Source organism: Micrasema longulum, unplaced genomic scaffold (genome assembly GCF_059751315.1).
Source record: "Micrasema longulum isolate JH-2025_06_02 unplaced genomic scaffold, ASM5975131v1 h1tg000896l, whole genome shotgun sequence".
In the NCBI taxonomy this organism is placed as follows: Eukaryota; Metazoa; Arthropoda; class Insecta; order Trichoptera; family Brachycentridae; genus Micrasema; species Micrasema longulum.
The window spans coordinates 243,475-270,687 of NW_028278087.1; the positions used below are offsets into that span (position 1 = coordinate 243,475).

At 34.2% G+C, this 27,213-nt stretch overlaps 1 protein-coding gene and 1 long non-coding RNA gene across 5 annotated transcripts in view; one reads left to right on the forward strand and one right to left on the reverse strand.

The window, feature by feature from the left end:
* Positions 1-27,213, forward strand: part of LOC148278305 (uncharacterized) — a 396,029-nt gene that overhangs the window by 207,119 nt on the left and 161,697 nt on the right. The window lies entirely within an intron of this gene.
* On the reverse strand, positions 25,077-27,206 carry LOC148278306 (uncharacterized). The gene is made up of 2 exons (XR_015823220.1): positions 25,761-27,206; positions 25,077-25,704 (listed from the first exon to the last, which is right to left on the reverse strand). It is a non-coding gene; the product is annotated as an uncharacterized LOC148278306 (long non-coding RNA).

Consider the following 27,213-nt stretch of genomic DNA (forward strand, 5'->3'; position numbering starts at 1 on the left):
ATCCTCTCTGGCTACCTCTATGGGGAAACGGCGTAATGGTTTGTTGTGTTTGATTTAACTTACCAAGCCAAAAACACGAGGGACGGATAATTCGTAATTAATAATTGACGCTCTATCCTTATCGTTTTATTGTCTCGTAACCTTTTGTTCCGACTTGCGAATTGCAAAGGGATCTTCGGTACGGATTACAGGTACCTACGATCTAATCTATAGTACATAATATATGGTAGATACTCGACACTCGACATTATAACCTAGACACGCCTTTAAACTCGAAACCTCGCCAACGAGTAGCGGAGCTTTAGCATATAAATAAATGTTTCTGCACGTTCATTAGAGTCGTCAATAAGTACATTATCTAAATCAAGGACAGCTTACAACAACCTGTACAGATCCGTTTACATGGCAAAGGTGGCACAATTTAAATGCCTCAATCAGTTCGGAACCCCCACCGGTGGGTGGTCTGTAACTATAGCCTACGTCTAATGGTCTAGTATCTACATACCGGCAATCTCTGAACTCTCGTCTGTGCTCTGTGCTGTACGAATGGAGCGCGTCTTTGTCCCGTGAAAATAATCATCGTAAATTTTTATTCATTGTCCAAATAATGTTCGGAAGATTAAGTCCCGCCGCAGCTCTTAACAGACCTGTAAAATGGCCGTAAAACCGAAACCCCTAACGACTTTCCACGTCGAAAATGTGTCGAGTCATTACTTTGAACGAGATTTCTAAATATTAACACGTCATTTGGATGTCACTCTTGTAGGTCTTGTGTTTTATTCGTTTCATTCAATTCGTGGTAATTCTGTTTTTCCATTAAATTACTCGATTAATTCCATAAATATAGACAAAATTCGAAGGTAGGTAAGGAATGTATTGGGAACACGCGTTTACTTAGGTTCACTTAACTGCTATAATCTGCAACTGGCCCTAAATGAAAGGTATTTATTCAAAATTATGTTTTTACACTACAATAATTCATAGTTGATGAATAATCTTGCCTTCGTGTGAAGAATAATCGAAATACGCCGGGATTGGTGATTAAATGCTGTTTGGTCAATTCAATGCCTTTCAGGCATTGTACACTGATAAACGGTGGGATTTAGTGGACTGTATTGAGATTGTAACTTTTATTTTAAAGTTCTTCCGATTGTTTCTTATATGGAGCACTTCACTATTGCTGCAGCCCGGATACCGGTATCGTGTAGATGATGATGAACGGTATAATTTAGGCTGTTTATACAACACTCACTTCACTTTGTACGAAATATGCTGACGCAGGAAATGATAAATATTTATCAGAGTGACAACTTTTCACATGTGACTTTCTCACAGGACGGTAGAAGCACAAGAGTTTGGAATAGGAAGGATTTGGATAGGAACGGGATATTTACAATCTTATATGAGTTTCCAGTATAGAAAATGTAAATTCAGTACGTAACAAATGCAATACTAAATATCTCGCCGCCAAATGAGCGGCTAGGCTGTTTATCAAATGGCGGCATTCAACTGAATAGCTAGGCCGTTCGTCAAATGAGCGTTTAATGAAATGGTTGAATTCGTCAAATTAATATTAATGTTCCTAACTCAACCTAACCTCACCCAACCTATCCTAACATAACCGGCGGCTTTTGGCTCGGCCGTTTGCAAACTGCTAGCTTACAATCAGCCAACTCGTTAAACGTTAAGTTATCTTAATTCATTCAACGAACGGCCTTGCCATTCAGGTGAATGCCGGTAATTTATGAACAACTCAGTTGAGTGGCTGATTTAACTATTTGGTGATGACATATACACCATGAGGCGGTTAGTTAGGGAATGATTATAAAAAAGGCAACCAAATTGGAATATTTTTGTACCTTAATCAAAACAGAAAATGACTTATGTTCATGTAGATAATTAATCAAATTTCAAAACGAAATTTAACATGATTCAATGTAAGTATACTTAAACTGAACGGAACTATTATCTACTTTCTTAGGGTTGGTCAATAATTTACAGATAATATTCCTACAATAATCGCAGAGTGATTTTTCAAAAAGTCCTCAATCAAAATTTATGAATATTAAAGAAAGAAAGCCATTGAAATTACAATTAAAAGCTACGTAACTAGCAATAAACTTTGTTCACTAACTGTTTCTAATTCCGATACTGCGAGGCTAAAGAGAGACTAAAATTTCACATATTTTCTCAAAATGCCTTATTTTAATAATAATTTTTATTATGCCAAATAATTAAAGTGTATTTAGATATAATTTTTTGCAACCGAGCGAAAACATTTTTGAGAAGGGAATATGTAAGTTTAAGTGGCCACTTTACACACTGTGTACCATTCACCATGCTGCCTATGTCTAACCATCCACATTTTCTAAACTCCTACATCTGTTGACTTAAGTGCAGTAAAAATGCTGAAACCTTTATAATGTGGGTGAGATTCCTCCCTAGGGAGTTATTTAAATCTTTAATTGTTGCAATAGTGTATTTAATTGATCTGAATGCATGACTGAAGTCTAAAATTACTTTGACATGTCGTAATTGATTTACTTGATCTGACGAAAACGAACCAAACACAAACAACTCCAAATAATATTTTGTTAGTAAATATTAAACTAAGCCAATCTTTTTTATTTTTATGTATCGTATTATCAGCGCTAAGAATGGCGCTATATATATTTTTTTCAATTTTTATATTTTATTCAATTATCAGCGCTATGATTTTTAAAGTTTTGTATTGGTGAAATTACTCCGCATGTGAGACGTCAGGGGTTCTCTTCCGCTTTTAAAAAAAAAAAATATATGGGAGTTGCATTTTTTTTTACCTTGCTTATATACTCGTAATACACAAGGTTTAAATTTTAAAAACAGGATTTTTCGCTATTATATTACATTATTTTAGCTAAACTGTTGGAATCAGGAAGGATATTCTAATGTGGCTTCTCTTCCGCTTATTCTCGGTCAGTTCTTCCGATTGGTCCGTTGACGGTAAGTAAACCGGATATCTTTCACAGCTCTCTTATCGTTGATACATATGAACTAGTGACGTCATTTAAAGTAGTTCATTTTTCTTATTTTTTTTCGTACATTTTCAAGAAACTTTTCTGCACAATTTGATGCTCTAATTTTCCCGTAGGGCTGAAGTTCCTCGTGGATATAGAATGTAGGTCCCAGCGCCTTACTGGGCGGAAGGCAGTCACCGAGCACCTACCGACTGCCTACATTAGCCGCGAGAGCAGAGCTTCAGAGCACGTAGGCCCCGGTTATAGGAAATAATCCAAACATCGCATCGGGCGAACAAAGCCCCGCTGTACGGAACTAGGCATAACGGTTCATTACAGGGCCCATTTCTTTCACGAATATTCCATTTAGATTTAGACAATCCTTCGCTCGGCTTCCATTACATACGTTGCTACAAGTGGAGACCGTAATTACATATTGTCCGATGTTCGTGTGGAATCGGTAGAGAAATCGTGAATAGCTCACTGATTTGGGTTCCAATTCGACAACTATAACGTTCTTTTCCCAATATAAAACATCGGGACATATTTAAACTGCCTTTGTTTTCAAGTTATGCTGCATACCACACACCTATGGTCCTCTGATCGTCCCACGTTCAATATCTTAGTAAACCTGGGTGTAAAATGAGCCCTTCTTTTTACTTAACTTCAATCAAAATAAATATAACCGCACGTGCCATTGTTTGGTAAATATGTAATTGCTTATTTATTTATTTTTCACTTTATAAACAATGAAATGTTTTTTTCCTGTATTTAGATAAAATCATTTTTTGTTAACAAATTACAACAGGGATGGAAAGACCTTAGGACCTTAAAGAAGGGAATATGGAAGTCTAGGCATTTACAGGACTTATGACCTGTGCTTGGCTGGTTTAAGTGGCCACTTTACACACACATGTATTAGTAAGAATTTGTAAAAAGAGATTTTATACATATGACTATGATTTTTATACATAGGAAACAAAAATCAAGAATTTAAGATTTTTGATATTTCTAATTTACCTAAAGTATAATAAATCGCATATTATAGTAAAATGTATAACACAGCTGTGTAATATCTAAAAATATATTGTTCTTGTATTATTTCATAATTTTGTAAAGAATACAGTTATTGTTATTTTATTTTATGAACATGAACGGCAAATCTGCCTTTTATAAAAATTTATAATACTAACATATTTAGCTTAATATATTTAATTTTTTTTTAAATATAAATTTCCTTTTACCCAAGATTTATAAAAAAATTATACAATATATTCAGTAGAAAGTTTTAACAATTTAAGAATAAGTAAAAAAACAAATTAAATGTTTTTTTTTTAAAGTAATATAACAAAAAAAAAATCGTAAGTACTGTTTGATACAGCTGTGTGAACAAAAAAAATATATTATGAAATAAATAAATCAATATTATTACTATTTACCATCTTTGAAAAAGTTGAAAAGGTATGTTTAATGTATTTATATTCATGTCTATAAAAGGCATTTGTGCCGTGTACACTAATAAAAAAATCATTTTAAAGAATAGTTGCGGCCCAGGTAGAACTTACACAATTAATAAAATTATTAATTTAAGCACTACGAATATTTTACTCTTTGCTTACCTACTATGAACTGCGTTCGTACGATCGAAGTAATCCGCACTTCGCGAGAGAAACATCTCGAATTAACCCGCACTCTATATTCGCGTTAACCCGCGCGCGCGCTGAAAATATTTGAAAAAGTGTGAATTAACCCGCGCGTCGAAACGTTCAAATTAATACGCGCGCGCTGGATCTTCTCTACCTGCGCAAATAAATGCAGGCAGGTCGAATAAGCATTTTGATATTTGGAAAGAAATCAACGCACGTGATAAGTATTATTATAATTTATTGCATGTTATCGTCAAGCGTGCGGCCTTGCATTGTTATTAATTTACGAATTGAAAAATATTTCGCAGATTACCTAATCCCGAAGGTTTTATTTTGTTTTATCCGGCCTACCTAATATTTGCACGTACCTTTGATTACTCTCTCCAGTATTGTTTTAAAACCTTGAATATTTATTTTCTCTTGATATTGTATTTGGCATTCGATCCTATCTACATCTACCTTGATTGTTAATCTACCTTGGTTAATCTCGTCGATATCTACCCGCATATTTTATGAAAATAAATTTTGTTGTTTGAACGAATGGCAATATCATATCACTAAATACTAAATTAAGCTAGGTACCTATCTGCCTTTATAAAGTGTGTATCTTCTGTCTTAAATGTTGATGCCTACCTAGGTAATTATGAAAATATATTTGATTCCCCATTCCATTGATTGAAAATCACGGAACTTTTTTTTTTATCAATGTCAACATAAACATGATCACAATACCAGAAAAAAATCCCATTTTAAAAAAGGCCAAGTCACAAAATTCAATTTTATATAAGGCAGCAAAAAAAGTTACACAGAAAAAAAACATTTAAGAAGAAATAAAAAACAATTTCAATCAAAAAGTTTTTCATTATAAAATTCATTTCATTCATAAGTAAAATAAATATAAAACATAAAATAAATGTGAACAACTCTATTTTTGACCACTTTTTTTTCTACCGACCGGTTTCAAAGCTACACAGGCTTCTTTATCATGGTATAATTGACTCGAGGTTTACGAGGTGTATCTTTGAAAACGTTCGGTAGAAAAAATTGAAAACAGGTAGTCAAAAATAGAGTTGTTCACGTTTATTTTATGTTTTATATTTATTTTATTTATAATAAAAGAAAATAAATTTTATAATGAATAACCACAAAGTCCTTACGACTTATTACTGTTTCGATATATTCTAAGTCCTTATCCAGACTTCCACATCGCGCCTCTAGCTGCATTCGCTCTAAGCTAAAAATGGGACAATGCATCAACGAATTAGGGACACTTGGGGTGTCTCGTCATCACATGGACAGCTATTGATTTTAGAGAGCTTAAATCGGTGAAGATAGCTTATAAAACATCCGAGGCCGGTGAGGATTTGAGTCGGTTCGTAGCCAACTTGCTGCGTTTTCCTGAAATCAAAGGCATGAAAGATTGTTGGAAAAATATTAAATACTAATGAAAAATGTAAGGTTGAGATAGCATTATCGGCAAAATAAAGAAAAGAGTCCTGCGTCGGTTTGGACATGTACCTTAAGCAAAAAAAAACGGCAAAAAAAGTTTACGATGCGAATGTTGATGGATGCAGAAATCGAGGAAGACCGAAAAATACATGGGATTACCAAATCCAACAAATAGTTGAAGATGGACACGTCAAAAGTTAGGATATTCCTTGCGCCCTCATAAGACAATGTATGTATGTTGAGGAAGCGAGGTCTACTTGCAAAAACAGAGTGATGTAGCGTTATTTCCTCTCCGTCTACGGTGTGATGGTTTGTTTGTTTGTTCATACAGGAAATAATACCAATTGCTCTCTCTTGTATATATTTTCAATAATAATTTTACGGTCCTGCTGCTAATTCCCATAGTATGAAGTGTCTAGTTGTGCCCCCTTCCTCCGGCCGAGTATGACGCAGTAGGAAATCGCGTGGGGGGATGTTCACCCCCCGCCCCTACCCACACTACGACCACTGAAAACACCATGAACCGATAGATAGATCTAGAAAGGGCCCACAGTTCTCGTGGAAATTCAACCTTCTAAGTGGCCTCCCTTACAATGCAACGTATTAAAGCTCATAATAATTTAACAGCCTGCCAGAATACTGAATACGCAAGTAATGTAATTATCAAAGCAAATAAATGTACCTAAACATAAAGTATTTACAATTTGGTACCTACCTATCGCATAAAATACAAAAAAAGCCACTGAAATAATTATATAGTGTGAAATTGAATAAACATATAAACCTTTCTGCAAAATGACGAAATGCAAAAATCATTCTTGAAAATGCCTGGCGAATCCACAATGTGATAAAATGATCGCTTTAAACTAGCTAATTGCAGGCCATTAGACTTTTATGATTTTATAAAATTACTCTTTTTAAAAAAAAAGTAAATCCAATGAAAGTCCTAATACATTGGCATTAATGAATTATAATACCTTAGAGTAATAACACGTCACTGACTAGAGTCGCCCATTTAGAGAAAAAAACATTATATGATTATTAACTACGAACTTGGCTACATATTACAGCAATATTTGGGTCGAGAATTGCAAGCGAACACCGAAACCGTCCGTTACACATTTGTTTTTAAACTAAAACCAAACCAAAAATTTGAAACGCTTTTGCTCCATGCAGTAGATAAAAACAACAATGGATAAATTTAACCTAAACAATCCTTGAATATGTTCAAATGTTAAATAGGTATAGTCATGGCATGATCTAGGCAAACGTGGCAAATGGGTCATCTTAAGGCTATAGTCTGGTAAAACGCACGCAAAATGAGGAAATCATACGATTTTGCCATTTTTAAACGATTGTTTTTTTAAAGGTATTTCTGTTAAAATATACTCGTACTTCAAAGTTTTATGTAACTCAAATAAAATTACATTTAGACCGGCAGATTACGCCATTTCAAATTTAGACTAAACTTAGGTATCCGAGATCTCAATAAAGACTAAGTATCGTTGCGGTTATCGTCGCGGATTCAAAAACCCTTACAGGTAAAACCAATAAACCAAGGAGTTTAATAGATTATGATTAATTTCAAAATTGTAAACATCAATTAGGTATAGTAAAGAGGAAATCATAATTTCGTTCATGCATTACCTAAAGAGTTATCAATAAATCAATCGGTATCAATTTCATTTGATAATTAAGTTTTCCAATATCGGTTTAATCGTTTATATATTTTCGTGTAGGCTATCTTGTGAATATCAGAGCATGCCAAACGTCATGACAATTTCTGAACCACCATTGAAACTATTACTCACATGACAATCTATGTACTCGAACAGCATTTTCCGCAGTGCAAAAACATCGATTGGCACAAAGCAGGTGAAAAAAAAAATGGAAGTATGTAAATATCAGGCGCGTGCGGTGAATATTATCAGTGGGGATGCTGACAAAAAAAATCATGTTATTATTTTAGTGTGCATGATAGTAGATATAGGTAGCTATCTTATTAAAATCAATATAGCATACAATCACTTTTGTAAAGTGCGTTTAAGGTATAATATTGGTGCCATATAAGTTTTCCATTATGATAATAATAATGAATAGTTGAACGTAAATAAATCAACGGAGCGCATGAGCAGGCACGTCTAGCGGTGAAGTTGAAACCATTGTAAACAAATTTGGCCGAAATTTAAGAACATAAATCTTTATGCCATATGTTACAAGAGTCGTTTTTTCGTCTTTGTGCATGCTTCTATCCTCAGTTATGTGAACTCCCAAGTATTTAAAGCTATCAACTTTCTCAATCCTCTATCCATTATTATAGAGAGGCTGATCAGGGTGAGGACAGGATTTGTTGCACATAATCTGAGTTTTTTTGTATTAATATTAAGACCCAGACGAGTTGAGTTTTCCTGCAGTTTGTCAACAATTTCCTGAAAATCACCGACAGACTTTTCAAAAAGAACTTCATCGTCTGCATACTCCAAGTCGCACAACTTTAGAGGGGAATTCACTTCTATGCCTCAATCAGGTGGTATTGATTTGCATAAGAAAAAATCCATCAGTATAATGAATAAGAACGGTGCAAGGACGCAGCCTTGCCTCACTCCAGTGGAGACCCCGAACCAATCAGCAAATGAGCTGACAATTGCTATCTATGTGGAGCGCTTTTATAACAGCAATAATCTTGGGGGGAATACCATACGCATGTAGATTTTTTTCTCATTCTTATTTCAGCTTTCAACATTTTTGAAAATACAGATGGTCCTTTCTGCCATCTGCATACTGCACTACTGAAATATTGTTTGAATTTGTAAATCGCATGCGCTAAAACATTTTCCGCGATAATTTTAGGAATATTTGTAGATTTTTTTTTCATATTTATATTTTTTTATAATAAAGAACATATTATTATTTTCAAATATTCAAGGGGGGCACCGCACCCACAGTATTATTACGGGAGGAACGCGAATCAAATATTTATTAGAATTCCGTAAATGTAACATTTGGCTCTATTAACTCGTTATAAATCGTCTACTATTTCATCGTTCATCTTTTATCTACCCTACTTTATTGAAATAAAAAAATTATAATCATTTTCCCAGACAGCGTATCTTTAGTCTGTATTACATACGACACACACGTATGTACATGCCATCTCTTATCTCCATCTCCGCACTAACTCAGTAAGAACTCCGATCGGATTTAACGAAGCCGCCTTTCCCATATTATTACTTTCTCTACCTGTACCTACCGCTGTTCCGTACTTGTGTAGGAGTATTCGTCCCAAATGACAAATAATAGCGTTGTAAAATATTATCCGCTCGCTTTCCTTCGGCATAAACACTTACTTATAATGCCTAAAGGAAAAATTCCGAGTCATGCGAGTGAGATTGTGCCAAGTAAATACCTTCTGCGCCGAACTTGCGATACAGTAGATAAAAATTATATGCAAAACCTTAATAGCTACCTCTAATTATTTATTTTTCAATTTATCTAAAATTGTGTAATTTATTATGTCAAATAAATGACAAGTGATACTTAAATCTCACATTTTGTATAACCAGACATCAGGTTCGTCGCTTCAGCGACATCTTTGAGACTGATAAAATTTCATCTATACATAATCAATAAGGATAGAGAATTCGAAACAAATAATAGTAAATAGAAATTATTTTTTTCTGTCTTAAGAACCTTTTTACAAAAAGAAACTGGGTAAAATACGCGAATTTATTTATAATGTTATTTCAACAAGTTTTTTGAGTATCATTCGTATTTTATTTTTATAATAAATGACAATAAACTTCTACCCATAATTTTCACTCAACAAACTTGAATGTTTTAAAATTGGTGAAATATTTCTCAAAAAACTCTATTTTGATCTTACTTATTTCGGAAAACATTTAAGACCATACTAAACAATGGTCAATTGCTTAAAAAACGTTAACTAACTTTAAAAATATTCCAGAGTATTTAGAAAGGGTTTCGTGTTTTTAATTTACCCAATATGATTATTTTTTATTTATGGGTACATATTTATTACAGAAATTTACATTTAGTTATACATACAGTAGGTTAATTAAGTAATAAAAGTATATATACATTTTTAAAAATAGTTTTCCCAATTAAAAAGATAATTATAAATTTCCTTCAAAAGTTCTCGCTTTTATGTCAACTAATTACTCGATGTTACGTTAAAAATGTAAGTAAAATAAATACTCCTGTTTAATTGAAATTACGCATTCAAATTAGATTACCTTTATTGATAATCAGCAATGAATCGTAGTCTCGTTAACTTAATTTTGATGCTTCGTGGTTAAGTATAGGTACTTAATATTTTGCACAATATATTAACCTACATTATTCTTTTAAAACAAGAAGTGCTTTCCGTATTATTTTTATTTGTAAAGTGTATATTTATTTATATAATATGTGTATATTTATTATTAGTATATCTGCAAAATAAAATATGTGCGATCTTTGATGATGCGTAAATAATTATCCTCAAAATGTTTACAATTTTTTCATTTACATTTGGTACATTTTTTTATTACATAATATATCACTTTATTCATGAAAACAAACAAAAAAAGTTTATGTTTGTAAACCTTAAAATCTGCAGACTCTTTAGACAGCCATTTTGTTTTCATTGTCCAGGCCTTTACTCTAGGTAATCTGATTGTCAATAAAGTAGACTCGAGAACTTAAAATATTACACTATAAATAAAATATGTCACTAACTTTTGTATACACACATTCATTTCAAAGAGATCTGATTTTACTGGTCATTTATATAAAGGTTCATCTGTATCTACAACATTATTCTCTGAATAATAATTGTCGTATGTAGGTACAAATACAATATATCAAATAAAAAAATAAAAATTAAAGCTTTGTATGAAACTATTGTTTTTAATATTATTGATAAACAAGGCTTATGTTTCTAAAAAGGAATCTTAATAATGAGGAAGTTTTATGTCAAAATGTCCAAAAAAAATTTTTTTTATTTATCGTATTATCCACGCTATGATTTTTTAAAGTTTTGTTTTTCTGGAATCACTCCGCGTGTGACGTCTTAAGTTCTCTTCCGCTTCTTCTCGGTCAGTTCGGCCGATTGGTCCATTGACGGTAAGAAAACCTATCTTTTACAATTGTCTAATCATCGGTTGATTCATATGAACTAGTGGCGTCGTTAAAAGTAGTTAGTTTTTATTAAAATATTTTTTCGTACATTTTCAAGGAACTTTGCCGTCTAATTTAATACTCTTATTTTTACCGCGCGTAAGAATTTTATTTATCCAATTTCCCGTAGGGCTAAAGTTCCTCATTAATAATAATACAACGTGTTTTTTCTGTCTACCTTATATGTACTTCTACCTACATGCATGTTTTTATCTCATTCCCATTTATAAGCCTTTCATTACTTGCGCACACCACCGATTAGTCGGTATAATATTATGAGTATGGACATTGTGTTCTCCTTTCTCTTGTTCCTGGCGATGATGCTGTATAGTGTTGTATAGTGCAGATCTGGTTGGGTATTAGTAATACGATGACATAATATGTAATAGGTCAACTCGAATGGTTTTACGTTACTATTTCTAACATCGTACCAAATTAAATTTATTCGCTGGCAATCGAAAAAACCTCGTCATGACATGCTCACTGTAAAGCAACAAATAAAATAGAATGTAGCCATTTTTATACGCAAAATAATGAATATAATCAAATTCAACCAACAATGTCTTACATATGAAACTAGGGATAAAAAAAAGATAAGATTACCAATGATGAGAAAAACAGTCTCAAAACTCATTGTACAAACGGATTGAAGCTGTACAATGAGTTACCCGAAGAAATAAAAGAAATAGATCATCATCATTCCTTTCCGCACCTAATGGTGCATAGGGCACTGCATTGGTATACCAATCGCAGCGTATCTTGTTTTTTTTTTACATGAGGGTAAGATGATCAGTCTTACGCTTCAGGTACCATCTTGCCTTCATGCAACAAAAATGATCAAGATACTCTGCGATTGGTGTACCAATGCAGTGCCCTATACACCATTAGGTGCGGAAAAGGAATTATGATATGACTGGACTTACTCATTACATGGGTATTTTATGCGAACGCTTTTTTATTTATGAAAATTTTAATTCCAAATGATATTCAAATTTTTCAAATTTATTTAGTTAGCAACCATTTGCTTTTTTTGATATTTAACTTTCTTAAATTTTATTCGTTCCGAAAAATTATTTAAATGTGCTAATATGTCTCCTTGCTCATACTGATCATCGTGGTTTCGGATGTGACAGGGTTTAAAGAACACGCTGTATAATACAAGAAAATTAAAATAAAACATAATAATAAATATTTACATGCAGTAAGAATTATCAGAGGTAAAAGAAGAACTTTAAACTAAATTTCACCTTCCCCGTACCTCCCCAAGTAGTAATATTGTATTATGTTGTGATTACAAACCTCAGTGGCCGCTCAACGCCCAGCGTTTTTACCGTATTAGCTACTCCCAATAAACGTTTTCCTTAAATCAATCACGGCTGTAGTTAAATTGCATCGAATAATAAAATGATTATTCATGATTCACACGGCTCTCGCTTCCGCCAGCACCGCCATCATCATGACTCATCATTCTACTCCTTTACGATAAAGTTTTTCTTACTTCTTCACCCTTGTACCACCACTCATTCCTCTTCTCTACCTACATTTTTTCACTCAAATAACATAATGAGCATTTAAAACACCCATGTTTATATTAAGTTTTTGCGAATTTGTTTGCTACACTCGCTCAATGTTATATTTCTATCAAAGCAAAATACTCTTATATATATTTTGTAATGTCCGTTGGCTTTGTTTATTTTTCTGTGATTATTACATTTGAATTATGCAGCGCTTGTTATCATTATTTACGGGTAATTACACCTTTATAAAAATAGTGACATTATGCGAATGTTTTTGCTTTTAAATTGTGTCATTTGTATTATTTTTTTAGATATTTCATCATTCTTATTGACAGTCTAAGCCGAGAATTCCTACTTACAAATAAACATAATGTTTTACATGAGCAATTAGTTTATTATGTGCAGTATTCTAGGGTTCAATCTAAATGCGAAACTTTCACAGCGACTTGACTGACAGCGACAAAAAGCGACAACACCTTTTAGACCGATCTCCAATTTAAATCACAGGTTGTGATCTTACCCCTAGTACAAATGTTAAACTACTGGGTGTTCATTTAGATTCAGATCTTTCTCTTCATTCTCAGGTCAATAAAACGGTAAGTGCTGGTTTCTTCCATCTCCGAGAGATCAAATCCGCGCGGAGAAATATTCCTATAGATGCAACTAAAGCTCTTGTAAATGCTTATGTCGTTTCGCGTCTAGATTACCGTAATGGAATATACGCAAATCTCCCAAAATATCAAACTAATAAACTTCAATCTGTTTTCAATGCAGCAGCAAAGCTTATTATGGGAGTAAAAAAATATTCTCACATCTCACAACATCTTCGAGATTTACACTGGTTAAAAAGCCCAGAGATAATAAAATACAAGCTTTGCTGGACGGTATTTAAATCCTTTTATGAAATGGCTCAAAAATACCTATCGGACCTTTGTATTAGGGAAAATACGTGTCAAAGAAAATCTACTCTTTGGTCAGCATTTCATTCAGGAAGAGGAAAACTTGTCGAAATCCAGCGCTCCCCAAACACTAGATTTGGAGATCGTGCTTTTGCCGCTGCCGGCCCCTCTACCTGGAACCAATTGCCTTCAAACGAATCATCGACAGTCCCAGTCAGTTCAGATCCCAACTAAAATCCCACTTCTTTAGACTATCATACCCTCAATTTTAAATCTGTAAATATAATATATCACTTTAGTGTAGTTAGAATGTAAGTTTAGATATACAATTGTAAAGCGCCCTTGAGGTGTTTTTTTACAAAAATGGCGCTAAATAAATCAGCCAAATATTATTATTAATATTATTATTTCACATAAGGCAAATGCTGAGAAGTTCCTGACTGGCCCACTTTAGAATATCCTTCCAGATTACAACAGTTTAGCAAAAATAAAGTAATATAATATCAGAAAAATCATATTTTTGAAATATAAATCTTGTATATTATAAGCAAGGTTAAAAATAATGCAAGTATTGGAACCTTTTTCCTTTCTTTTGTACGAAATTAACCCTTTTTACACCATTTAAAAAATATTAAATGGTGAGATTAAATTATAATAATTAAGTCTGAATGTTAAAAAAAATCGTACAAGATTTTTGGGAATAAGCAGGATTTAAATACCAATTTTGAAAAGACCAATGTTACTAAATACTTGGGACTATTTATTGACTCCGAACATTCATAGAGTTGCCAATTTGAACATGTAAAATCAAAAATAGCACCCGTAACTGGCGTATTGCATAGACTTCGTGGCTTGCTTCCTCATCTCGTTTTGTTTGCCGTCTACTACGCTATGATACATTCCCACTTATCCTATCTATCATGTATATGGAGCTTCGCCAGCAAAAATCAGATCTCGGAGAAACGAGTTCTTCAGAACAGAGCTCTGAGAAACATTCTTGGGCTGAAATGGGATTCCCATGTCGAGGATATCTACCGAGAGACAAAAATACTTCCTTCCAAGGTAATGCCACTGCATGACATCACCAAGCCTATTTGAAATATCATAAACTTTTCTGCTCACACAAATTTAAAATACATATTTAACCATAATATTCACAACCACAATAAACGAAACTCAAAAAATGTATCTAAATTTTGCTCAACGAAGATCAGCAATAAGTCTCTGGAAAATATTGGTCATTCCTAATTTGATAAACTGCCTGATGAATTAAAAAACTAAGAGTCGAATAGCAAATCTAAAAGGGTCGCAATTTAATTATATATACTTAAATCTTTTTGATAGTTATAGTTATTGGTGTTATTTAAATAGATGGTGTATAATACTGTGTTTTTTGTTTCTTATATAATGTTTTCTTACTGTTTTGGATTGTATTAACTGATATTACGTATTGTCACAAAAATGTTTTTTTTTTATGTACGTTCCCGAAGGAGTTTTTTTATAATAATTCCTGGAAGAGTAATATCTTGTTCATGTATTATATGTTTAATTAATAATAAATAAAAAACTGAACTATAGAGGTCTGTTGCCTTTTCTTAATTCCTTGATTAAAAAAATAATAAAACAATTTTTTATTGATATTTTTCTCTTCTGAATAACTAGGTTTCGTCGGATAATAATATTATTTGGCTATGATATCCGGCAACCGGTCGGGGGAAAAATAATTAAGGATGCTAATTATAAAATTCCTTTCATTTAAAACACTGGATAGTGTATGAGTTATATTTTATATCCACAAGCCTCGCATCGGATGAGTTAGATTTATACACCTCCCGTATATGGTGACATTTCAATACGCCGTAATGAATGGACACACTGACGCAAGGTCGGGATTAATTAGCGTCCCGTGGGAGTGCGCGGTTTGATTGAACCGCGTACCGAACATTCTCGGCTCGAATGGAAGGACATACCTACAATACCACTACCTACTTGTGCCCGCCGCCACCACACCGCACCGGCCGGTCTTCGCTCCACCTGCCGGGACGTTACGCGGACTGTTACTTCACTTCGCCGCGGGTTTAATTGAGACATTTGTATAAATAAGTAGAAATCATCAAACTTGTACATGAATATTATTAGATAAATGTATACGACGTATACTTATACCTAGGACTCAAAGTCAAATGTGGTATTGGGTTTTGGAAGAATAGGGCTTAGTTGGGCTGCTTTCGGCAAGTTATGGAAATTTTCGAAAATAAGCGCAAATAGTCCCATTAAGCTTAAAAAGACAAGTCTGCGAATCTTGTGTATTGCCAGTGACGACATACGGACTATAAACCATGTCTTTAACACATAAAAGTAACCAGAAACTAAAATGCACGCAATGATCCACGAAAGGACAGATGCTCGGTGTATGCCTAAGAGACAGAATAGGAAATGAAGAAATCGGACGCCGAACCGGAGTCGTAGATATCATGGATCGTAGAGCAAAATAAAAACTACAGTAGGCCGCGCACTTAGACAGCTAGACACCCAGAATAATAATGTGGAGACCACGGGTAAATAAGGGGTGCTGGAAGGCCTCGATTGGCCGACGACATTGCCTCGAGAGGCTTTATCTTGCAGTGGAGAGAAAAAATCTGAAGAAGATCATATATTATTTAATATCATCGTCTTACTCGACGCAAAACGTCAAAGTCAGGCTCTAGGTGTAGGTGTATGGTACGCCTCAGTTTCTCCGGGCCAAATTAAGTGCAACTAGCGGGGCAATAAGGACGCCGATATTCCCTTTATTTGGTCGTCTATCTTATAACAGACTGTCCTTTTGCTTGCTCCCCTTATATTGTCTTTTTTACTACCAGCTTTTAGAGACTCCTCGTTTCCTCTTTCTAGCAATATAATGTCCGAAATATATTAGAATCCCTTTCTATTAATATTATTACCTATGTATATTTGTAAGTATGTATGCCATTTTTGGTTTGATTAGTTCAAATTACACAAAAAGCGCACACAAGTAAAGTGGATTTTAGTATCCTATGTTCAAATAGGTTTTACGTAATACTATGTTAACCTTTGCATTTAAGTGATTTGTCTCTAATATTTTATTTCCGACTATCGGTTTCATCCATAACACAAAGATGAATCTACGCAAAATCTATTCTAATTGAAATATTTGAATTCTTGAACTCAATTTGGTTTTGATATAAAGTAAGATTTATCCGTTAAAAAAGAAATATACCTACATAATTATAAATTACAGTTTAGAATAGAAATGCTCAATAAGTATCGATTATATCGGATTTTTATATAATTCATGAAACAACAAAGTTTATTTGAAACCAAGCTTTTTTCGTACAAAAATATCGAGGATTATAATATTTTATAAGTACGAGTAGACGACCTCGCGTTAGGATCTACATAAATAATAAAAACGAGTGTAGTTGGCACTCTCCTGTGTTTTTTTCTGTTTGATTTTTGCACTATTTTCTTGTGTAGTTTTTGTCAGCAAACTGCCTCGCTTGAAATTCAGATATGGATGCTGTAACCGCCGATTTTGGTATTATTAGTTGTCCTTACGCGAGCACATGAATATTGATGAGAGCAGCCAGACGTTTTTTCACCGAACATGGCCGCGACAGAGCGGATTAACTATTTTGAAGGTACGTATTTCACGCATTTTAAAATTGATATTCCACCATCGCAATGAGACGTTTTTTCAGCGTTGAAGTTTTAAAAGTATTTTAATGTTAAGAAAAACAGCGCCTTTTATCTATCAACATACTTTTTTGCATCCCAAATAATATGTAATTCGTCTTGTAGTTGTTTAACGAAAAGTTATTTTTTCCGTAGGTACGAGTATATTGAGAGGATATGCGATAAAAAAGTGGTTCGGAGAATAAGTAATGGAGATAGTTTTTCTCTCACTCTTTTGCAGATGCCTCCTCGAGTACTGTGCGAAAAAACTACTGCATGTCGTACTGATTATGCTTAGCTAAAATTGACAAAATCGAGGTCTCGTACTCCCGTTTTTCCTACCCCAAAGCAGAACTGATTTAGATTTGTATAAATTTCCCTCTGATAAGAAAGAGCATCGGAAATATTGTCTGTCGGCCACGTGTTGGCACGTTATGCGTTTTTCAAAAATAGTCATCATATTTGTCTACCGTACGTTCGAAGATGGCAGATAAATTCAAGCGCTTTAACGATTTTTTATGGTCCTAGCTCTTATAAAAGACAATTTACCGACAGCAAAAAAACAAACTATAACACGCAAACGGTGGATACATAGTGTTAACAAATTACAACAGGGATGGAGAATACCTTTGAAAGGGGAATACGGAAGTCTAGGCATCTACAGGGCTTATGACCTAATTGACTTATTGTGACCTATTGTAATAAAAACCAACTGGTCCAAGAAGATGTTTCAAAATTGGAATATTGTTTTCAGGCGTTGCCTGGTATGTGAAATTATTCAGTCAGATGAATCTCTTCACAACAACAAAGGTTTCAGCTTTTTAACTTCACTAAAATCAACAAATTGAAGAAATGAAGAAATATGGATGTTCAAACATAGGCAAAATGGTGAATGTTACACAGTGTATAAAGTGGTCACTTAAACCAGCCAATGACGGGTCATAAGCCCTGTAGATGCCTAGACTTCCATATTCTCTTTTCTAAGGTATTCTGCATCCCTGTTGTAATTTGTTAATCTTAATGACTCCCGAGGGGGTGAAATTCAGTCTTTTGTCTACAAACATTTGGACAAACTCAAATATTGTGATACTTGGTGTGTAAATAATCAACGCTCTAGTGCCATAATCTGGGGAGAAAATATGAGAATAATCGGTCGAATAAATAAGTAAAAGGGTACCAGGTATTTTTAATTGATAACTTATATGTAAATATAAGTTATTACATCATTCATATGACAGCGACAGCGTCAAAATATTCACGTACCTGGATCACGCACGACAAGGTATGGTCTAAGGTCTCTGCTATACCTTGCTTGTAGCGAGTACAACAGGCTACCGGAGTCCTATAGAACGTCAATAAATAACTGTATTCATTTAAAAAATTACTACTTGAGGAGGTACGTGGAGGGTGAAATTTAGTTATTTTTTCCCTTAAATATTTCTTTCTTGCAATATGTAAATATAACAATTTTATTTTTAATTTTTATTATGGATTGTTTAAAGGATGGTAAGCGGATGTATGATTTGTATCATATATTTGCTTGCTATCTTATTTCAGTTTTTGTGTACATATTATTACTTGTTACTTTATTACTATTTGTTGCTATATTATTGTTGTTAACATACCTATGTGTAAATATTTTTCTGTCCCAAAATGAGTTTGTTGTAACTCCTGGGAGTACAAAAAAAATAAATTTTGTATGATTTAATAAATAAAATAAAAAAAATAAAAAATGCGTTTAGTTTATTTTTCACAATTCACAAAGTCACATTTTTTTTTGCATTCGTTGGTAATCAGCATTACACAGAAATGTTTGTTTTTAACTTTGACATCTGGTTTCTGGCATATTTGTTTTCTTCTGTCGTCCTTACCTTAATGAAGTCTTTTTATTTATTTTTTATCTATATTTTGCATCTTGAAATAAGGCACACACAAACATAAATATGCTTATGTATGCTCTAATAATAACAATATACATATATTTAAGTTTATAAGTTGTTTGGCACATATTTCTCAACCCTCTGTTTGAATTTCGATTATTTTTTTCTTCATAAATTAATGTTTTTTTTTTCCATATCATTATATTTTTTTACTGCCTCATATAAAATTGAATTTTGTGACTTCGCCTTTTTTCTAAATAGGAATCAGATTTTTACCTTTTCTCTGGTATGTTCATGTTGGCCTTGATTATTTTTTTCTGAAATTCTGTGTCCCTTTAAGTATCTAAGGCAAGTTTTAAACATATTTCAATAAAATTAAAATAATATGAAAAATTAAATTGATTGAATGGATTGTAATTTAATCACACATTTTAAATTATTTTTGTCGATTGATTATCAGTAAAAGAGCCATTGTTTATTAAAACTGGACGTTAAATAATTTTTAAAATATGTCATATAATAAAAAAAAAACGAAAATTCGCAAACAGTTCCTATAGTACACGTTTTTATATTCACAGGAATTATTTTTGGTCTGAAAGGGTCAATAGATGCATTTATACAATTAATTTCATTGATGTTTATTTACTCATCGTTTTTAGTGTCAACTTCGGACAGTAAATATGATTTCCCCTTCTGATGCATGATCTATTCTTATTCTATTATCTTAACTCAGTTTGGTCCCAGCGAGTCTCCGCAGACATCTATCATCCTAATTGACAGCTGGTACTGCTGACCATATTTGGCTCCTGTCAAACCGATCTTATTCGGTAGCACTTACGGTAGACCCGAGCCGGCCGTTCCTAACTGATTGAAACATCTGGAATAACTACATAGATCGATAAGTCTCTTCGGTCTTGGTGGAAATCTCACTACGGGAAGAGTTACCTGTCATGTCTGCGGAGGGGGCGCGGGCGCAACTAACTTCTCTTTTGGGCCTGCCCTATACTCGACGATCGGCATGGGAAGTAGCGAGGAAAGGAGGCTGAGACGTAGTGTGGCAACACTACTCGTCATGCCGCACGTCATGTACCTCGTAGTGCCCACCGCTCCCTATTTCGTCGGTTTTTGAGCGCGAGTCAAAGGATCGGCAACATGAGCGTGAGTAGCTGGCCACATAATCGCGTGTTTGCAGTACGCATCGAGCGCTCACACAAGACGCACGCGTTGTTTTTGATGGATGTATATTTCTTTGTATGACATTTAAATAATTAGCTATACTGAAAATGCATAGCGCGCACGCTGCCACAGTTTCGTCGTCCATTGTATAGCAAAGAAAAATGACAAGTGCGGAGTGCGGAGCGTCGCGATTAATTGCGCGAGTAGAGCAGTGTGTGGGCAGAGAGGGCAACATCGGGCGAGAGGGCGGCAATGGAAAATGGAAATCAAGTTGGGGTAGAGTGGGGTTTGAACCTCGGGCCTCTGGCCCGTGAGTCCGCAACACTAGCAACGGGACCACAACCCGATTTTGAATGTGATTGGTTTATTTTTAACGCGGGTTCACGTGAACCTGTGACGTTTCAAAGTATTTTTTTTTTCATTAATTTCGAGAAACTTCGCCGTACAATTAAGTGCTCTTATTTTTACCGTGTATAAGAAACAAATTTTCTATCCAATTTCCCATACCACTGAACTTCTTACTAAGCTAGATTATATTATTTTATATTATGAACATCTGATCAAAAATAATATTCCATCACAGAGAGAAATATCACGTCCCTTAACTCTGCAGGTATTAGTATTATTATGGATAACTTATACAGTGCCTTTTTCGTAATACAATACCTCAAGGGCGCTTCAAAAACTGATTCTATTGATAAATGAATTAACTTTTTAAATTTACAATTTAAGTAACACAATTTAGTTTGTTTTCACATGCTTCGGATTCTTCAAAATGATTAAGGTAGTTACTATCGTTATTAGAAACCGATGGTGAGACCCTCGGTCTTCAAAACGATTTTCGGGTGTGTGGAAGGATCACTTTTACTGTACCATCTTAATCATCACACTCATTTTTCTATTTGTTCCGTCAAATTGATCTGCTTTATTGAACAACTGAAAAGGACTTGAAATTTTTATCATTTGACCTAGTTACATTATTATTTTTATGAAAACGTTTCTGTGATTAAATATCGAAAACACAGTTCGATAAATTGGACTTGGACTTGGATTGGCGATTGGACTGAATCCGAACAACTATGTAGTTGTGATTAAATATCACATTAACAATATTTTGAGTTTATCCAAATTTTTGTAGACAAGGACTGGATTCAACTCCCCGAGGAGCTGTTAACATTAACATATTACAACAGAGACGATGAACATTTTAGAGAATGTATTATCGAAGTCTAATGTTAACAGCTCCCGGGGAGTTGAATCCAGTCCTTGTCTACAAACATTTGGACAAACTCAAAATATTGTTGATAAATCCACCTGGTCCGTGAAGAAGTATAGAAATTGAAAAAATATCATTTTCAGGCGTTGCCTAGTATGTAGGTGAAATAATTCAATTAGACGAATCTTGCCCGCATAAATAAAGGTTTCAGCTCTTTAACTTCACAAACATCAACAGATAAACGAATTAAAGGAATATAGATGTTCACGTATGGGCAGAATGGTGAATATTACCTTCTCTAAAATGTTCTTCATCTCTGTTGAAATATGTTAAATATCACATTAGTTAGATATAATTATCAAGATTATTAATTTATTCCTCTATGTGAAAAATGTAGGTTCTACCTGAGCCAACATCCAGGGAAATCGGTATGACATAATTCCACTGGAGAGAGAGAGAAAGAGAAAATCGACTTTTACTTCGATTGAACTTTTAAAAATGAGTGCATTTTTAAGCATAATTGTGTGTCCGTAGATCATGTTGTCTAATATTATGTTATCTCTTGTTTCAGGTAAGTTCGATTGCGCAGACCTCTTCCTTATACATTAAAAGGAAACTATGTGTGAAGTTGGCGGGTGAGTTTTTCATTCACTTTGTAAGATGTACCGACGGATTAAATTACAATTCAAAACATGCGCCCTTTTAATAAAAATACAAGTATTTATTTCCTGGTGTAATGTTTTGCCGTCTCAAGGCGAATTCGCCAGTAAGTTTTCGCATTGCGTTGTCCTTGGTAAATTGTTTATCTGGCTGGTATTTATTGACCAATTTTCATTGAATTTTAATTTGTCACCTCGATTTAAATTTATGCATTCATTTTCCATCAATATTATTTTTATGCTTAAAGTTAACGCTAGTTTTCACGGCCGTTAAACGCAATTTGTTATGATAAACATAATATTTTAATAAATGTTTCTGCCTTGATGTCTGGTATTTTCCTGTTTATGAAGTTAGCGTTCTCGATCTGTTACAGACGGCTTTATTATCAGTAAATTGGAAGTTTCACACAAGTTTTAAACAAGGGATTATTAAATTTGAGTTTCCAAACATCTCTTTCTTTAATGTGCTTTGTTGAACAGTTATTTCCCAACATCAAACCGAACAACGTTCATTGTATATAATAATGTTCCTTTAAAAAAGAACAATAAATAAATTAAAATTAGGAAATCAAACCTTATGGATTTTGCACAAATGCTTCTTAAGTTCTATGTAGAACACAAACTTCAAAATATAAAATATTAAGTTTGTTTTGATAAAATATTTTCTATCAAAATTACTGCTCTAAAAATGCAGTATCGGCTACGCATTAGGAAATTCACATTTAATTAACGTAATATCACCGGAAATTAAACTTCAAAGCATCGATCGAACCACGCGTACTAGCCACTATACCACCGAGGCCGTCATGATATTATGATTTTCTATTTTTTTTTTATTACGCCCTTAACTTAAATTTTTTTCGTGATATTTTTTATCCATCAGATACTCTTTTTTTATATATTACAAACATATGCAGTAGGTTTCCAGTTACGCATATCGCACGATGTCTTAAATAATATTCGCTGGTGTAATTTCTTTAAAAGGCTGCTAGAACATCCCTCCAGAAATTGTTTTTTAAGGTCGTGTTACATTAAGGAAAATACTATTTTGACATACAGGTATTTAAAAACAAAAAAATCACCTGTCGACGGTGGAAAGGCAAAAAATACTACGCGACATGTTATACTTAACAAAAAAGCTAAAAATTTAAAATAAGATATTTTTTATCAATTAAAAAAAAAAGTTTGAAGTTTAGTTGGGCGCTTTGACGTGTTTGAAATGTATTGTCATGTGCAAAATGCTAAATCTTCTATCTTTATTGCCAGATAACGCTCGGTTTAGCTCCACCTCAGCCGCGCCCTCGTCTGCCGTCTGCTGGATTTATTCCTCCTCGACTCGCGAACTAGCCAACTGTTGCTCCTCGGCACTGAGCGTTTCCCGATACTGGCATCCATCTTATCTCCTTCAATATTGAACATCATCACTTATTCTGTCCGAGGAGAACCTAACTAGCCACGCAACACATGAGAAATGTTGTATATTTACTTACATTATTTACTCGGAATGTTCGAAAAACATTTTTTATTTGTTCTAGAGAATTTATCATTTGTATTTCAAATACAATAGAGGCTTCTACTTCACTGTGTGCCGCGCTAGGTGCTCCGACGTTAGCGAATGTTTTTCTCGATTGTATATTCTAGGGAATATCTCTGGAGTGGTTTCCCGTTCCCTTCTCCGGGAATTTACTCTAGGAATTACCTTCTCCTAGCTGGTGAGTCTCAGTTTTGCGGCGCCGCAGATTCGCCATGCGCCCTCTCCCTGTTTGCTATGACCCTGATTGTTAGGTCGGTGATCACACTGGGAATCGCGGTATCACAAGGACCACCCCAGGACGCCAGGGAGTCGGAATTACAGGGAGTCTCGCTATTTTCGTGCAAGATGGCGTTTCGCGACATTTTATAGGCACATACCTTTCAGCACGGTATATCCCACCGTTGCACTTCCAGCCATTCGATTACCAATGAAGACTTGCATAATTATTGTTTTGTCTTAAATAGAAAGTTTCATTTTCTTCTTCATCCGTTGATTTCTTATTACTGGTCAGTTCCAACTCCGTCAGCCTCCGATTGGCTCCGAGACTATAGGCGGATGGCTGCAATCGCTCAACAGCCTGTCGCAGTTCCGATCTGGTTGATCCTTGTTCAGCGCCAGTGGTGTTCTTCAATTCAATTGGTGCTCTTCCTCTTCCCGCCGACATCATCGTCATCATCATTCCCTTTCCGCACCTAATTGTGCATAGGGCACTGCATTGGTACACCAATCGCAGCATATCTTGATCATTTTTTGTTACATGAAGGTAAGCTGATCAGTCTCACGCTTCAGGTACCAGTCCAGGGACTATGAAATATTCTAGTGTAAAAACACCTTTTTAAATAATATTTCATATCAACCATGCCGGCAATCTATCCGAGACCTCTTGCATAGTAAGCAAATGCGCTGACCATTACACCACGACATTCACGCCGACAGCTGATATAAATCTCTCTAGGCTGTTTTTTGTTAGTTTTTTCAATTGCGTACAAATAATTGAAGAGTACAAATTACTTCAAGCATAGTGGAAAATATGTCGTTTACTTGGATTTCATCCAGAATTGGATATTCGTACGTCTGCTGATTGAAATGATTCTTTGTAAATACGTATATGTATCTAGTTCCCTAGAAGCGATGTTTTATGTCAAAAAATCATCGTAGTATTAAAGAATCTCCACTCGATTTCCTTATTCAAAATTCTGGTTCTATTTCACACACATTACTTTTTTCTTCATCGCAGAGATTGGTAGAGAATTGTGTGGATATTATTCCGCCTCCTGGTCTACCATTCTTGAGGTCCTGGGTTTGATTCCTGGCATGGCGGACGCGAAATATTAATTTCCATGTTTTTTTAAACTGCTATATTTCATTGTTCCTGGACTGAAACCTGAACCGTAAGACTGATCACCTTACCATTATTGTGAGCTTGTCCAATTTTTTGTAGACAGACTTTTTATTTATTTATTTTTTATAAGGGAGTTGCGTTATTATTTACCTTGCTTATGATATAAAAGGTTTATATTAAAAAAAAAAGATTTTTATTCAATTTCATTACTTAAATTGTATCTAAAACTGTTGGAACAGGAAGGATATACTAAAGTGGGCAAATCAGGATTTTCTCAGCATGTAGACAAGGACTGGATTCAACTCCCTGGGGAGCTGTTAATATTAACATATTACAACACAGAAGAAAAACATCGTAGAGAAGGTAATATAGAAGTTTAGGCATCTACAGGGCTTATGACCTATGAGCTAAAACCTTTATTTATGCGGGTGAGATTAATTTAATGTAAATATTTCACCTATGTACATACTAGGCAACGCCTGAAAAATTTTTTTTTCAATGTCTATACTTCTTCATGAACTAGGTGGATTTATCAACAATATTTTGAGTTGGTCCAAATTTTTGCTGACATAGACTGGATTCAACTCCCAGGGGAGCTGTTAATATTACACAGTGTGCAAAGTGGCCACTTAAACTAGCAAATTCATAAGCTCCGTAGATGCCTAAACTTCTATATTACCTTCTCTAAAATGTTCTTCATCTTTGTTGTAATATATTAATGATCACCTTACTTTCGTGTAACCGATGATCGAACTACGCTGCATTTTGTTTACCTATGAAGTGCCCTACGCACCGCTGGGTGCGGAAGGGGAATGATGATGATAAAAGCATCACATCTGTTGGCAATAAAATGAATTTGTGTCGTAATTAGTATTCAGTTTAGCTGTGATATGGATCTGAGTGCATTTTGCCATAAGTTGGCATGATTAACTCCGTTCCTCTCTCGGTCACTGCAAACCGGTTACCGGCCTGCGGCACTCCCCAGTACCCGACTACTAGCACTAGCAGTACTGGCACTAGTCACTGGCTACACTGGCTACACGGGCTACACGGGCTACACTGGCTACCAGCTGACCAACACTGGTCTGCTAGCCGCCACCTACTGCTCTTACCACTGCGTACACCCGAGTATGGTATGGTTTACGTACTGTGCACGTTTACCTCAATAAGGCTAACAACATCCTTGCACAATTTAAACCTTTAACCGTGACATTTATATTTTATCTTACTGCTTATTTATTATTATTTATTAGTCCGAAGTACCTAAATGTAATCATTATTTAAACACTTAGTTCAGCTAATCTAAAGTACTCTAGAAACGACATAATTAAGCATCATCTTCGTGTAAGTATCGTAAGGACGCAATTAAAGTTAAGTTAACATAACTTTTAGAACTTTGCGATGGTTTTTGATGTTTATGTTCTTTAGATGTTACGAACTAGCTTAATAAAGCATAAATAAATTAATATTTCAATTTGTTGCAACAGAGATGGAAAACATTTTGGTTTTAACAATCATATTTCCTCATATCTGATATTGATATCTTTAACGATACATTAAATAATTATAAAAAAACTGTAACGCAATTTATAAAATCAAATAATCACTTATGTTAGTTAGGTAAAATAATTTGAATAACCTGTTAGTAAAAACTTATTGTGGTAACTTTTATAACAATCATATAATTCAAATAAGCTAGCCAATTAAAAAAAAATACCTAATTTAAACTATTTTTTTTTCTTTATTTGCGCATGCTGTGTTCACATATAATTGTTGAACAATATCTAAAATAACAAGTTGTGATTATTATACCAATGTCATGTGTATTGTTTATTGTTTGTGAACCAAAATAAATAACATAAAATACATGTCGACTTTGCCAGATGAATCACACTTTTCAGCACTTAAACTTTGCAAAACAGAACAGTTGGAAGAGTTGAGGAAATGTGGATGTTAAAACATAGACATAGTCTTGAATGTTACACAGTGTGTAAACTAGCCACTTTTAAAAAAAAAAAAAATATTTGC